Source organism: Chrysemys picta, chromosome 3, assembly GCF_011386835.1.
Source record: "Chrysemys picta bellii isolate R12L10 chromosome 3, ASM1138683v2, whole genome shotgun sequence".
NCBI lineage: Eukaryota > Metazoa > Chordata > Testudines > Emydidae > Chrysemys > Chrysemys picta.
Window position 1 is genome coordinate 41,285,963 of NC_088793.1, and position 14,457 is coordinate 41,300,419.

General features: G+C 47.8%; 1 long non-coding RNA gene across 1 annotated transcript; it reads left to right on the forward strand.

The window, feature by feature from the left end:
* The first annotated feature begins 7,986 nt into the window (after positions 1 to 7,986).
* On the forward strand, positions 7,987 to 13,194 carry LOC135982030 (uncharacterized). The gene is made up of 3 exons (XR_010599227.1): positions 7,987 to 8,541; positions 10,232 to 11,329; positions 12,682 to 13,194. It is a non-coding gene; the product is annotated as an uncharacterized LOC135982030 (long non-coding RNA).
* Positions 13,195 to 14,457: the final 1,263 nt, after the last annotated feature.

Here is a 14,457-nt window from a genome sequence, read left to right on the forward strand (position 1 = left end):
AATCCGACACTTCCGCCCCGGGCCTCACACCCTATAGGGATGGCCCAGCCTATGAATATAATCTTCCCAATCCTGAACCTACTTCCTACTCAATAGGCTATACAAAGTCTTTGTAGCCTACCCAGAAGGTTAATAAATCTGGGATCTGGCAGGATCCGGGGGAGCAAGTTGCAAAAGCATGGTCCCCTCCCACCGCATAAAGAAAGCCCCACTGAGGGTTTGTATGCACATAGTTATACCGATTTAACTAAGGGTACGTCTACACTACAAAATTAGATCGAATTTATAGAAGCCGGTTTTATAGAAATCGTTCTTATACAGTCGAATGTGTGTGTCCCCACATAAAATGCTCTAAGTGCATTAAGTTGGTGGACCACGTCCACAGTACCGAGGTTAGCGGCGACTTCCAGAGCGTTGCACTGTGGGTAGCTATCCCACAGTTCCCGCAGTCTCCGCCGCCCATTGGAATTTTGGGTTGAGATCCCAATGCCTAATGAGGCAAAAACAGTGTCGGGGGGGGATTCTGGGTACATGTCGTAAGTCCCCCCCACCCCCCCTGTGAGAACAATGGCAGACAATCGTTTCACGACTTTTTTCCTGGGTTACCTGTGCAGACGACATACCACGGCAAACATGGAGCCCGCTCAGCTCAGCTCACCATCACCATATGTCAGCTGGGTGCCGGCAGACGTGGTACTGCATTGCTACACAGCAGCAGCTAATTGCCTTTTGGCAGTAGATGGTGTATTACAACTGGTATCCGTCATCATCGTACTCCTCAGTGAGTTCGGTCAGAGGCGCCTGGGCAGACATGTTTTGTCTCCTGGAGACTCAATCCTGCCGGCAGTCCTATTGCACCGTCTTGACGATGATGGCTAGCAGTCATAATGCAGCATTTTCTGCCAAGCACCCAGAAGATGCCGATGGCTATCAGTCATGCTGCATCGTCTGCTGCCAGCCTAAGATGTAAAAAATAGATGGACCAGATTTGTTCTGTATTCATTTGCTTCCCCCTCCCTCCGTGAAATCAACGGCCTGCTAAACCCAGGATTTTGAGTTCAAACTTTGGGGGGGCCATTCTGTGTGACAGGTGTTTGTGTATGTGTTTGTGTTTCTCCTTGATGCACAGCTACCTTTGTTGATTTTAATTCCCTGTAAGCCATGTCGTCACTCGCCCCTCCTTCCCTCCGTCAGACAATAGTTTCATGCCTTTTTTCAGCCCAGACACCATAGCACTGGGATCACGGAGCCCACTCAGATCACCGCGGCAATTATGAGCACTATGAACACCACGCGCATTGTCCTGGAGTATATGCAGAGCCAGAACATGCCAAAGCAAAACCAGGCGAGGAGGCGATTGCAGCGCGGCGACGAGAGTGATGAAGAAATTGACATGGACATAGACCTCTCACAAAGTACGGGCCCCAGCAATGTGCAAATCATGGTGTTACTGGGGCAGGTTCATGCTGTGGAATGCCGATTCTGGGCCCGGGAAACAAGCACAGACTGGTGGGACCGCATCGTGTTGCAGGTGTGGGACGATTCCCAGTGGCCGCGAAACTTTCGCATGCATAAGGGTACTTTCATGGAACTTTGTGACTTGCTTTCCCCTGCCCTGAAGTGCCAGAATACCAGGATGAGAGCAGCCCTCACAGTTGAGAAGCGAGTGGCGATAGCCCTATGGAAGCTTGCAACGCCAGACAGCTACCGGTCAGTCGGGAATCAATTTGGAGTGGGCAAATCTATGGTGGGGGCTGCTGTGATCCAAGTAGCCAACGCAATCAAAGACCTGCTGATGTCAAGGGTAGTGACTCTGGGAAACATGCAGGTCATAGTGGATGGCTTTGCTGCAATGGGATTCCCTAACTGTGGTGGAACGATAGACGGAACCCATATCCCTATCTTGTCACGGGAGCACCAAGCCACCGAGTACATAAACTAGGGTGACCAGACGTCCCGATTTTATCGGGACTGTCCCGATATTTGCTTGTTTGTCCTGCGTCCCGACCGATGTGCGGTCGGGATACTGGACAAACAAGCAATTTTGCCCTCCCTGGAGGGCTCTCGCCCCCACCACCCCTGACTCCACCCCGTCCTTTCCCCATTGGCTCCCTCCCCAAATCCCCACCCTGGCCCCGCCTCTTACCCAAGCACATGGCATTCCTCCTCCCACCCAGGCTTGCAGCTGGAATACCGGCACAAGCCTGGAGGGAGGGGGTGGTGGCCGGCTTCCAGTTCCTGGAGCTGGTGAGTAGGGACACCAGGCGGGTAGGGGGGCTGGCAAGGGGACTGCTCCCCCAGGAGGGCGACGGGGGGGCTCTGGATCCCGGCAGGGGAGAGCGGCTCGGGGCCGCACGAGTGGCCATGTAAAGTTTATCGGCTCGGGGTGGACCCCGGCAGGCTCCTCGCCCCTGTAGGGGGGTAACATCCACCCCTCCCCCTCATCCTGGCTCCTCAGCTGAGCCCCCCCGTCGCCCTCCTGGGGGAGCAGCCCCCTTGCCATTCCCCCTTGCCTGCCCGGTGCCCCTACTCACCAGCTCCTAGAACTGGAAGCCGGCCACCACCCCCTCCCTCCAGGCTTGTGCTGGCATTCCAGCTGCAAGCCTGGAGGGAGTTGGAATGCCACTCAGCTGAGGAGCCAGGACAAGGGGGGAGGGGAGACTCGGCTCCTTACCTGGCCTGCGGCGGCCGGTGAAACATGCTGGCGCGGGGCGGGGATGCTACCCCCTACAGGGCAGGGTGAGGAGCCGGCCGGGGTCCCCTCCCCAGCCGATAAACTTTACGTGGCCACTCGCACGGCCCTGAGCCGCTCTCCCCCGCCGCTGCCGGGGTCCGGAGCCCCGCGCCTCTAGCTCCAGCGGCTCCTTCCTCGCGGGGCGGTGGGACGTGCCGCATGTGCCTGGGGCCCTGAAGGGGGGTGGGGCCGCGGCGCGGCCAGGGCCTGCTAATTCCCCCGGCACCTGCAAAACAGGCTTTTTTTTTTTCCCCGTGGGTTTTTTTTTTTTGCCCCCCCCGTGTCCCGATATTTCCTGTCAGTGATCTGGTCACCCTAACATAAACCAAAAAGGGTACTTTTCAATGCTGCTGCAAGCCCTGGTCGATCACAAGGGACATTTCACTAACATCAATGTGGGATGATCGGGAAAGGTACATGATGCTCGTGTCTTCAGGAACTCTGGTCTGTTTCAAAAGCTGGAGGAAGGGACTTTCTTCCCGGACCAGAAAATAACAGTTGGGGATGTTGAAATGCCTATAGTTATCCTTGGGGACCCAGCCTACACCTTAATGCCATGGCTCATGAAGCCGTACACAGGCAACCTGGACAGTAGTCAGGACCTGTTCAACTATGGGCTGAGTAAGTGCAGAATGGTGGTAGAATGTGCATTTGGGCATTTGGGTGAGGAGGCTATGGAACTTGGGGAGCAGGGCTGTTGGTTACACAAGGGCTGTAGCGGCGGTCTCTGCTCCTGCTGCCTTTCCTGCAGCTCAACCGTACGCTGGAACATATCAGTTTGATGCTCCGGCAGCCGGAGCATCGACTCTTGCCTTCTGTCAGCAATCTGACACCACCTATCCTCTTCAGCCCGCCACTTGCTCTGTTCAGCCCGCGATTCATCCCGCCACCTCTCCACTCGTTCATATTGTGCTTTTTTGCACTCTGACATTGACTGCCTCCATGCATTCTGCTGTGCTTTGTCAGCGTGGGAGAACATCTGGAGCTCCGAGAACATATCATCCCGAGTCCGCTGTTTTCTCCGTCTAATCTTCACTAGCCTCTGCAAAGGAGAAACATTTGCAGCTGGTGGAGGAGAAGGGAGAGGTGGTTAAAAAAGACACATTTTAGAGAACAATGGGTACACTCTTTCACATTAAATTTTGTTGTTCACATTACATAGCACATGTGCTTTTGTTACAAGGTCGCATTTTTCCTCTTATCTTGAGGGCCTGCCGGTTTGGTGTGAGAGATCACTCTCGCAGTACCAGGCAACAGAATTCGGCTTGCAGGCAGCCATGGTAAGCCACAGTCTTTTGGCTTTTTTAACCTTCATAACATGTGGGAATGGTTTCAAACAGCAGTGCCCCCATTTTCCATACTAAGCACCCGTTGGGTTGGCCATTTAAAATGGGTTTGCAATGTAAAAGGAGGGGCTACGGTTTCCGGGTTAACATGCAGCACAAACCCAACTAACCCCCCCCCCCCGCCCCCCCCCACACACACCCGATTCTCTGGGATGATCACTTCGCCCCTCCCCCCACCCCGTGGCTAACAGCAGGGAATATTTCTGTTCAGCCGAGTAGGAACGGGCACCTCTGAATGTCCCCTTAATAAAATCACCCCATTTCAACCAGGCGACCGTGAATGATATCACTCTCCTGAGGATAACAAAGAGAGATAAGGAATGGATGTTGTCTGCATGCCAGCAAACACTGGGACCATACGCTGCCATGCTTTGTTATGCAATGATTCCAGACTACGTGCTACTGGCCTGGCGTGGTAAAGTGTCCTACCATAGTGGACGGGATAAGGCAGCCCTTCCCAGAAACCTTTTGCAAAGGCTTTGGGAGTACATCAAGGAGAGTTTTCTGGAGATGTCCCTGGAGGATTTCCGCTCCATCCCCATACACGTTAACAGACTTTTCCAGTAGCTGTACTGGCCGCGATTGCCAGGGCAAATTAATCATTAATCATTAAACATGCTTGCTTTTAAACTATGTGTAATATTTACAAAGGTACACTCACCAGAGGTCCCCTTGTGCACCCTCAGGGTCTGGGAGCACGCCTTAGGTGAGTTCGGGGGTTACTGGTTCCAGGTCCAGGGTGATAAACATATCCTGGCTGTTGAGGAAACCGGTTTCTCCGCTTCCTTGCTCTGAGCTATCTTCATTGTCTTCATCATCATCTTCCTCATACCCCGAACCCGCTTCCCTGTTGCATGCTTCTCCATTGATGGAGTCAAAGCACATGGTTGGGGTAGTGGTGGCTGCACCCCCTAGCATGGCATGCAGCTCTGTGTCTGCGGTGCTGCCCCGGACCTTCTGTTTGCCTCTCTGGCTTTGTGGTAGGCTTGCCTTAGCTCCTTAATTTTCACGCGGCACTGCTGTGCATCCCTGTTATGGCCTCTGTCCTTCATGGCCTTTGAGACTTTTTCTAATATTTTGCCATTTCGTTTACTGCAACGGAGTTCAGGTAGCACTGATTCGTCTCCCATATGGCGAGCAGATCCCGTACCTCCCGTTTGGTCCATGCTGGAGCTCTTTTGTGATCCTGGGACTCCATCATGGTTACCTGTACTGATGAGCTCTGCGTGGTCACCTGTGCGCTCCATACTGGGCAAACAGGAAATGAAATTCAAAAGTTCGTGGAGCTTTTCCTGTTTACCTGGTCAGTGCATCTGAGTTGAGAGTGCTGTCCAGAGCGGTCACAATGAAGCACTCTGGGATAGCTCCCGGAGGCCAATACCGTCGAATTCCGTCCACACTACCCCAAATCTGACCCGGAAAGGCTGATTTCAGCACTAATCCCCTCGTCGGAGGTGGAGTAAAGAAACCAGTTTAAAGGGCCCTTTAAGTAAAAAAAAAGGGCTTCGTCGTGTGGACGTGTCCAGGCTTAATTCAATTTAACGCTGCTAAATTCAACCTAAACTCGTAGACCAGGCCTAAGGGTCTGAATTTAAACCAGTTTAGTTAAACCAGTGCAAACCCCCATGTGCATGCTCTGACTGCAGCTGAAGAGTGGCTTATTTTGGTTTTGCTCAGTCAGTTGACAGGGTTAAGCTGAACAAAAATAAACCACTAAACTACTTGCTCATCCCCTTACACTGGCATTATTCTCCTATAGCAGTTTTAGGGTCAATTTGTGCCTTGCCCTATTCTTTAATAAAAAACACACGTGCCACTGAGTAAGTTAAAAGGAGATATCAGTGGTGGAGCTAGAACTAGGATTCCTTTTTATGCAAGTGAACACTCTGTTGTTTCATTAATAACCCTGTGTTTATCCTTGTGTACAGACTGAAAAAAATATATAGCTAACTAGGTGGGCAACTTAAATTTGCTTATTTAATCCTTCCCCTCACTTAAAGTCACACTTTGATCCCTGTGTGTCCGTGTGTCCCTCACTGCTTTCACTGAGAGCCCTACCTATGCATCTGTTGACAAAATCTCATCTTTGATCTTTCCAAGAAGAGTTTTCTCTGGATGTTGGGTTAGGTATGGATGAGCTCTAGCTGCAAATTTCTGATCCAGATGGAAACCATCCAAACTCAGGAAAGTGCAGATCTCAGATTTTGGCACCACAGAGGAAGAACCTGTCATAAAGGAACAGAGAGTCCTGTGGCACCTTTAAGACTAACAGATGTATTGGAGCATAAGCTTTCGTGGGTGAATGCCTTAAAGGTGCCATAGGACTCTCTGTTGCTTTTTACAGATCCAGACTAACACGGCTACCCCTCTGATGCCTGTCATAAAGGTTGGATTTTGATTCCAGTCGAGACTTCATGCAAGTTCAGGGTGTTCCCATACAGGGCTTTGGGATAGGCCATGTCCAGTTTTTGAGGGCTTTATTGTCAGAAGATGAGTCTTGAGTAGATAGTGAGTTCTTTTGGGGGCAGGGACTGACCTTTTGTTCTATGTTTGTGCAGCAGCTAGCACAATGGGATCCTGGTCTATTACTGGGGTTCCCAGGTGCTACCGAACTACAACAAATTTAATATTTTATTTATTTATTTATAAAGTCTGAGATAGGTTCCCAAATTGTTTACTTTTTGAAGCAAGTTCAACAGCCATTCCAAAATTTCAGGGTTTGTTCTGAGTAACACAGAGGACATAGTTGAAGACAGAGAATTTCTGAACAATAAGGACCATGTTTAAATTACTGTAGTTATCCTTGAGCTATGACTAACAGTGACAGCATCTAGGGGACAAATAAAGACACTGAATTTCAAGAGGATGTAAACCAGACAGTTTTGAATGAAATCAAATGAGACAATGCAATGAAAAGAAAGAAGACAAAGTGGAAATAGAAAGTGTTCAAAGATAAGTGAGTGTATCCCATGGGTAAGGTGTGCCACAAGGAGAGAAAACAAAGCCAATGTGGATTAACAGGGACGTCAGAAATGTAATCAAAAGTTCAAGAAGGATGCATTAGAACCAAAAACAGGAGACAGAGATGAAATAGAGAGTTCCCAGGCTGTGAAAAAAACAATGTGTGTAAACATGGTGATAAGATTTTCAACTGTGTGGAAGATATAAGAAAAATTCATCAGGGATAAATTGAGAGGTCACCTGGGCTGCTAGGGCCTCATTAGAGACAGTCAGCATGGATTTACTGTGCTTTACAAATTTGACAAGTTTTTGAAATAAAACAGAGTTCTTGGGGAAATTATGAATGTAATCACAGAGAATGGAAATTGGGTTTATATTATGTAGTGCTTTTCATGTGCAAGCTCTCTCAAAGTGCTCTACCAAGTAATGATAAAGGAAATACTTTTGGATTATGAGGAGAGATTAATAAGACTGGACTTTTCAGCTTGAAAAAGAGATGACTAAGTGGGCATATGATAGATGTGTATAAAATCCTGACTGGTGTGGAGAAAGTAAATAAGGAAGTGTTATTTATCCTTCTCTTAACACAAGAACTACAGGTCATCAAATGAAATTAATAGTCAGCCGGTTTAAAACAAACAAAAGGAAGTATTTCTTCACACAAGGCATAGTCAACCTGTGGAACTCTTGGCCAAAGGATGTTGTGAAGGCCAAGACTATAACAGGGTTCAAAAAAGAGCTAGATAAGTTCATGGAGGATAGGTCCCTCAATGGCTATTAGCCAGGATGGGCAGGGATGCAAAACCATGCTCTGAAGTGTCCCTAGCCTCTTTGCCAGAGGCTGGGAATGGGCAAGAGGGGATGGATCACTTGATGATCACTTGTTCTGTTCATTCCCTCTGGGGCACCTGGCATTGGCCACTGTCGGAAGGCAGTATACTGGGGTAGACGGACCTTTGGTCTGACCCAGTATGGCCTTTCTTATATTCTTATATTAAAGGACCTGTGTGATTGTGAAGACAAAAGGAGCAGCTCTAAGACACTCATACATAGCTTTGGGGTAAAATTTTCAAAAGCACCTATGTGGCTTAGGAGCCTAAACTCCATTTTCAAAAATGAGTTAGGGCCAGGTTTACAAAGGCATTTAGACACCTAAAGATGCTGTGATACACCATGGCCAGAGGGCAGCAGGAGAGGGTTAGAAGGGAGCCTTATTCCCTGTAGAGGGAAGAAAGTTTGCTATAGATTAATTAGAGCACCTGAAGCCAATTAGAGCACTTGAAGCCAGTTAGAGCCCCTGAAGTCAGTCACCTGATAAAAAAACCCTGCTTCAATCAGACAGGGGAAGGAGTTGGAGCAGAAAGGATTGGTTTTGGAGCAGACAACAGTTTGAAGGAGTAGAAACAGAGTGGATTGGTGTTGGAGCAGAGAGCAGTTTGGAGGGAAGCAGAGGAAAGTTTGGAGAAGTGCTGCGGTGGGCTAAGAAGACCGAGACCCTAGGTAAAGGGGCACTTGGCTTGTGCAGAGGGAGGGCAGGAAGCCCCCCCCACACACCAGCTGAAGGGCAGGAAAGGGAAGTAGCCCAGGGGAAGGAACCGCTAGGTCAAGTGGTATACCACTATCCCTAGGCAGAGCCGGCTTTAGGCCAGTTCAGCCAATTCGGTTGAATCGGGCCCCGCGCTAAGAGGGCCCCGCGCCGCAGCTCTCCACCCCGCCCCCAGCTAACTTCCCCCTCCTCCCTTCCCCTGAACGCTCCGCCCCCTGCTCCTCCCCTGCTTCCCGCGAATCAGAGGTTCGTGGGAAGTCTGAAAAGAAGCAGGGGTGGGCAGGTAGGCAGGCAGCACCAGGTAAGCTGGGGTGGCGGGGGGGCGCGAGAAGGGCTCCGGGGAGGCGCGGTGTGGCCCAGTCCAGCCCCAGCCGAGCAGCTCACTCTGGCCCTGGTTCCAGCCGAGTGCGCCGGCCCGGCCCCAGCTGAGCACCCCTGGCCCCCGCGGCTCGGCTTTGGTCCGGCTCGGCCCAGCCCCCTCGGCTCGAGTCCATCTTGGGTCTGGCCCCCCCCCCCCCCCCCCCGGCTCGGCTCCAGCCCAGCCCCCTCGGCTCGGGCCCGGCCCCCCCGGCTCGGCTCTGTTCGGCTCCGGCCCGGCCCCCTGGCTCGGCTCTGGCCCAGCCCGGCCCCCGCGGCTCGGTTTGGCTCCGGCCCGGCCCCCACGGCCCAGCTTGGCTCCGTCCTGGCCCGGCCCAGCCTGCCCCCGCGGCTTGGCTCAGCTCAGTTCCGGCCCCCACGGCTCGGCTCCGGGCCGGACCCAAGCCCCGCGACCCCGGCCGGAGCTCCAGCTGGAGCGCGTCCCGATTCCTGGGGGCAGGGCTTGCCACAAGCCCCGCCCCCAGGAATCGGCCCTGCTCTTGCTAAAGCCGGCCCTGTCCCTAGGGCTCCTGGGCTGGGACCCGGAGTAGAGGGCGGGCCCGGGTCCCTCCCTCTCCACTCCCTTCCTCTAGGACACTAGTGGGGCAGTTAATATTCCAATTCAGGGGCAAGAAATGGTGCCCTGAACCACACCCCCCCAGAAGAAAAAGCGTGAGACCCATCTTAGTAGTGCCGGCAATTTGCCACAATGCAGATAGGTACCTACTGGGATTTTCAAAAGCACCTACATGAGTTAGGCACCTAACTCCCAATGACTTTCAATGTGCCTTCGCTCAGGCCCTTATTGAGGTGAAGTATTTTGGCCAGGACATCTACTGTTTCTGAAAGGTCTCAGCTAAAGAGCTAGCTGAGATGAGTAGAAGAAGCTTCAGTTGGGTGTGAATTATGGCAGTTCTGTATGAAGTATGGCAATTCTAAAGTGCACATACACCTAAAAGAGCACTGTAATATCAGCATTGCCAAGGGTTTGAGGACAGGTGGGATTGGAACCCTCAGACATGTGGCGCAGATGGGGCTTAAGAAATGTGCAGTGACCGTGATACACAAATGTGCAGTGACAGTTATAAAATGTGCATTGACTTTTAGGAATACACATGTTGGTAAAAATAAACAGACCTATGGAATATTAATCTAACTCCGGAGAGTCCAGCTGCCCAGACAAGCTCTTCATTATCTGATATGTGCAGTGACTTTTTTGAGGTTATTTTAAACTCTGGGTCCATCGTTCAGTGCAGTATACTGACACTTATTATATCTCTTTGACAGAGCACAACACAGAAGACAAATCTGCAGGGTAAAGAAATGAAATATTGGAAAGCAAAAAGAACTGGTTTGGAGACCAAAAATGAAGCAAATGCTAGTAAAAGAAAGCAAGCAAGAAAGATTCCTTTGCCTTTATCAGACTGAAAGGGGGAAAGAAATTGCTGAGATGTATTAGCAGAAGTGTTGAAAATCAGCAATTAATAGGATACGTGAGGAATTATTGTGCATAAATCTAGCCACTTTAACACTAGGGGTGGTCAACTATTTTCAATCAAAATTCTTTTACAATGGAAAATTGAGTTTTTGACTCAACAGAATTTTTCACAAAAAAATGTTTTCCATGGAAATTTTTAACTTTTTTTTTTTAAAAAAAAAAACACCCCCAAACCAAAAAGATTTTTCTCATAAAGCCCCATAGTCAGGGACTCCCATGATGCACTGCAGTGGCTCAGCAAGAGAGAAGATGATGGTGCATCACAAAAGATGTAATCTGGCCAGAGAACCCTGCCCATAGATGACAATGAGGACATGAGGCAATTGAATTACGCTCCCATGAAGCACTTCAAAATCGTTTGGTTTGGTTTTTTCGGTTTAATATTTTGGTGAAAAATCAAAATTTTTGATAAAAAGATTTCAATAAAAATAAATGTATTTGTTTGTATCGAAATTCACAGCAGAAAATCCCCTCAGTTTTCATATTAACTTAAAAGCCAGATGGTGACTGAATATGTAAATATACAACTACTGTGGCTGTTAATATATAACTAAACGGAATACACTTTGGAACACGAATCTGGATTTGTTTGAGGCTGATCCGTCTCTCCTATGGTTGGCAACATCAAAGCAAGATCTTGAGGTTTGTACGTGCAGTGGTAACTCATGTTAAATACACAGTTATCAGCAAACAGTGAGGTAGAGGCAAGGTGAATTAGCTGTAGTTATTACTGTTCCCAACAGATTTAATGTGTAGTAACTGCTGTGTTATCAGTAAAAATATCTTTATAATAATAATATTCTGTACTTCTACAATAATTTGCCATGCAAGAATCTCAAAGCACCTTGCAAATATTAATGGATTAAGCCTCACCACAGCCTTCTGAGGTAAGTAAACATTATAATCCTTATTTTCCAGAAGGGGAAACTCAGGCAAATAGATTTTTTAAAATTACTTTTCAGATAGCCAGTTTAAAAAGAAGATGTCACATATTAATGCATAAGGGGAAAACAAACTATTAGCTGAGATACCTCAGTGATTGAGATAGATAGATAGATATTCAGGCAGAATTTTGTTAAATAAAGAAAGGCTGGACTGAAGAACAAATGCCGCAAAAAATAATGGAACTAAGTGCATAAAAACAGTTTAAAAAGGGAAGGGAGAACAGAGAATGACCCCTAGGTAGCTTTGGTGGATTTAAATGATGCCATATATCAGGTCAGAAGGATAAGCCTTGATGGTAAATTATGTCTTTTGCTGACATTTCGAAATTCCTCCCCATATTACAATTACAAAAAGGATTAATAATCCATTCAGTCTTTGCTATCTTGTCCAATCCCTGCACTCATGGCAGGACTAAATATTTTCTAGCCCATCCCTGCTCTTAAAAACCTCCAATGATGGAGATTCCACAACCTCCCTGAGCAATTTATTCCAGTGCTTAGCAGCACCAAAGAGACACATGCCAGTTTTCTCAGACAGTCAGTTATTTGTTTAGCACAGATGTGAGCAATTTCCCCTCAGGGCTCTTTGGTGACATTCATGAGTGGATTTCACTAGAAAGGTAAGCTGCCATAGGTCCACAAGCCTGTTACATTATCATGGGTTTTCCCCGCATTAACATTTTCTAACTAAAATGAATATTGCAAATACAGCCAGTTCTGGAGCTCTCTGGTATCTAATGAGTTCATTAATCACTGGGATCTGTGTAGTCACTTCAATGTAGGTGTTTACATAACAGCAATACCAAAACTCACTGATGTGGGTGATATTCAGAAATACATGTTCCTAATTAGGCAGCAAGCCAAGAGAAAGGGGGGCTTGATACACTCTTTAATGGTGGATGTATTCATCTTAATTAAAAATGATCACAGGGCCAATAAATAAGCCATTCACCTTGGCTCCATTCTGCGTGGCGTATTTTCCTGTTCCAATGTTACCAGGGCCACCCGGGGGGGAAGGGGAGGGCAAATGGGGAAATTTGCCCCGGGCCCCGCAGGGGCCCCCACGAGAATATACTATGCTATAGTATTGCAACTTTTTTTTTATGGAAGGGGCCCCTGAAATTGCTTTGTCCCAGGCCCCCTGAATCCTCTGGGCGGCCCTGAATGTTACTCTCACTGGTGAATGCAGTGTTTTTGTAGCCATGTTGGTCCCCGCTGCACAAGTTGTCATCTGACCTTGCCTTTCTAATATCCTCTGGTCCACACGGCTACAACACTACAAACAACTATGGAAGATATCAAATGTTGCCATCTGAAATGGAAACTCTACAACATGAAGGAAAAGAAAGCAAAACTTAACAGCAACTTCTACTTCCTGAGGAAATACAAGAAACAAAACCTACATCACCCCCAGAGGACTCACCATCTCAGAAGTTGGTCCAATAAAAGATATTACCTCACCTGCCTTGTTTGTCTTGCTGGTGGACATAGGAAGCAGACATCACAGGGCCATCCGACTCTGAATGTTCTCATGTGCATTGTCCATTCTTCACTTATTTTCACTGTTCATGAATATCATGCAAAAATTAACAGGAAGGTTTCTCAGCTACACAGACTTTCTGTCACTCTAATTTGTTGGTCAGCCACCCTAGTTTGTGATGGTGAATAGCATGGAGACATCCTGCCGCAGGTAGGCAGCAACTCTGTACTGATAATTCTTAAAATTTCACAAACAAGTGTCTGATAATATTAATAAATAATATATTGGGCCTCTTTCTCCACTGCTCTGCACACTGTGCAGTCATGTCAATCGGGGCCAAGCAAGGGTTGAGTGGGTGTAAATTGCTGACATTTTGATTCAGTAGGATTTTACATGAAAACTGGCCAGAAATTTTTTAAATATGTTGAGGACTCCTGAGAGCCTAAATCCTATTGGTATTCACTGGGACTTAGGCACCTAACTCTCTTAGGCACTTTTGAAAATCCCACCCAGAGAACATACCAAACACAATGAGCAGCACAACAGGTACATTCTCCCTGGATGTACCAAGTATGGGTAGTAGTAGCTACTATGAAGTCTTTAATATGCAGCTAGGTTGAGAAAACTTCCCATGGCAGAATCCAAACTCAGCCTCAACTAATGAGTGTTCTCACCTGCCTGAGCGTGAGGAAGTTGCCCAATCCATTTATTATTATTTCAAACTTAACTCAGATGAAGGAGGGGCCGTTTATTACTCTCCTGTGGGAAACTGCAAATGCACAGACTCACCACACCCCAAAGCAAAGTTAGATTCTGTATGAATTGGCAAGACTCGGCTTTAACTCACTTCTACCCAAGAGAAAAGGTGATTTAGAAATGCTAACATTTAGTTAATTATTCCCAGCAGCCACCGCCCACAAGGCAATTTTGGTCACCTGTCTACCTCTATCTCAAACTTTCTACATGTACAATTAGCGTTTAAGAAGAACTTATCCTTAATCATGAGCTAAAATACTCAGGAATTTGCAGATTCCATTACAAACAGTGCTATAGCATGTATAGACTAGATTAATCTAATTAATGGGTGGCATGTAAAATAATTAAGCAATCAAACCCCATTGGCAAGGCATTACAAGGGAATTACTGAATGTCTTGAGTGCATTGCACAGTAAGGGACCAATGACTGAATGCCTTAAACCATCTGTGAAGTGCAGTAATACCTGGAAATGCACAGCCAAGCATCTCTTATTTCTGATGTAAAATAGACATAAAGGTATAAAAATGATACCCATATATCTACTAGGATTCCGGACACAAAGTTATAGCTGCTGAAAGCCAATCCAAAAGCTGTCTTCAAAATGCCACTTCAGCACTATAGTTAAGGTACAAATGAAGAATAAACCAACATTAAAACACCAAAATATAGAGGGTGAGTGAGATCCTCACCCTGCACTTAGGGTTGCCAACTTCCTAATCGCAGAAAACTGAACACCCTTGCTCCATCCCTTCCCTGAGGCCCCTCCCATACCCACCCCATCTCCAAGGCCCTGCCCCCAATCACTCCATCCCCTCTCCCTCCATCGCTCGCTCT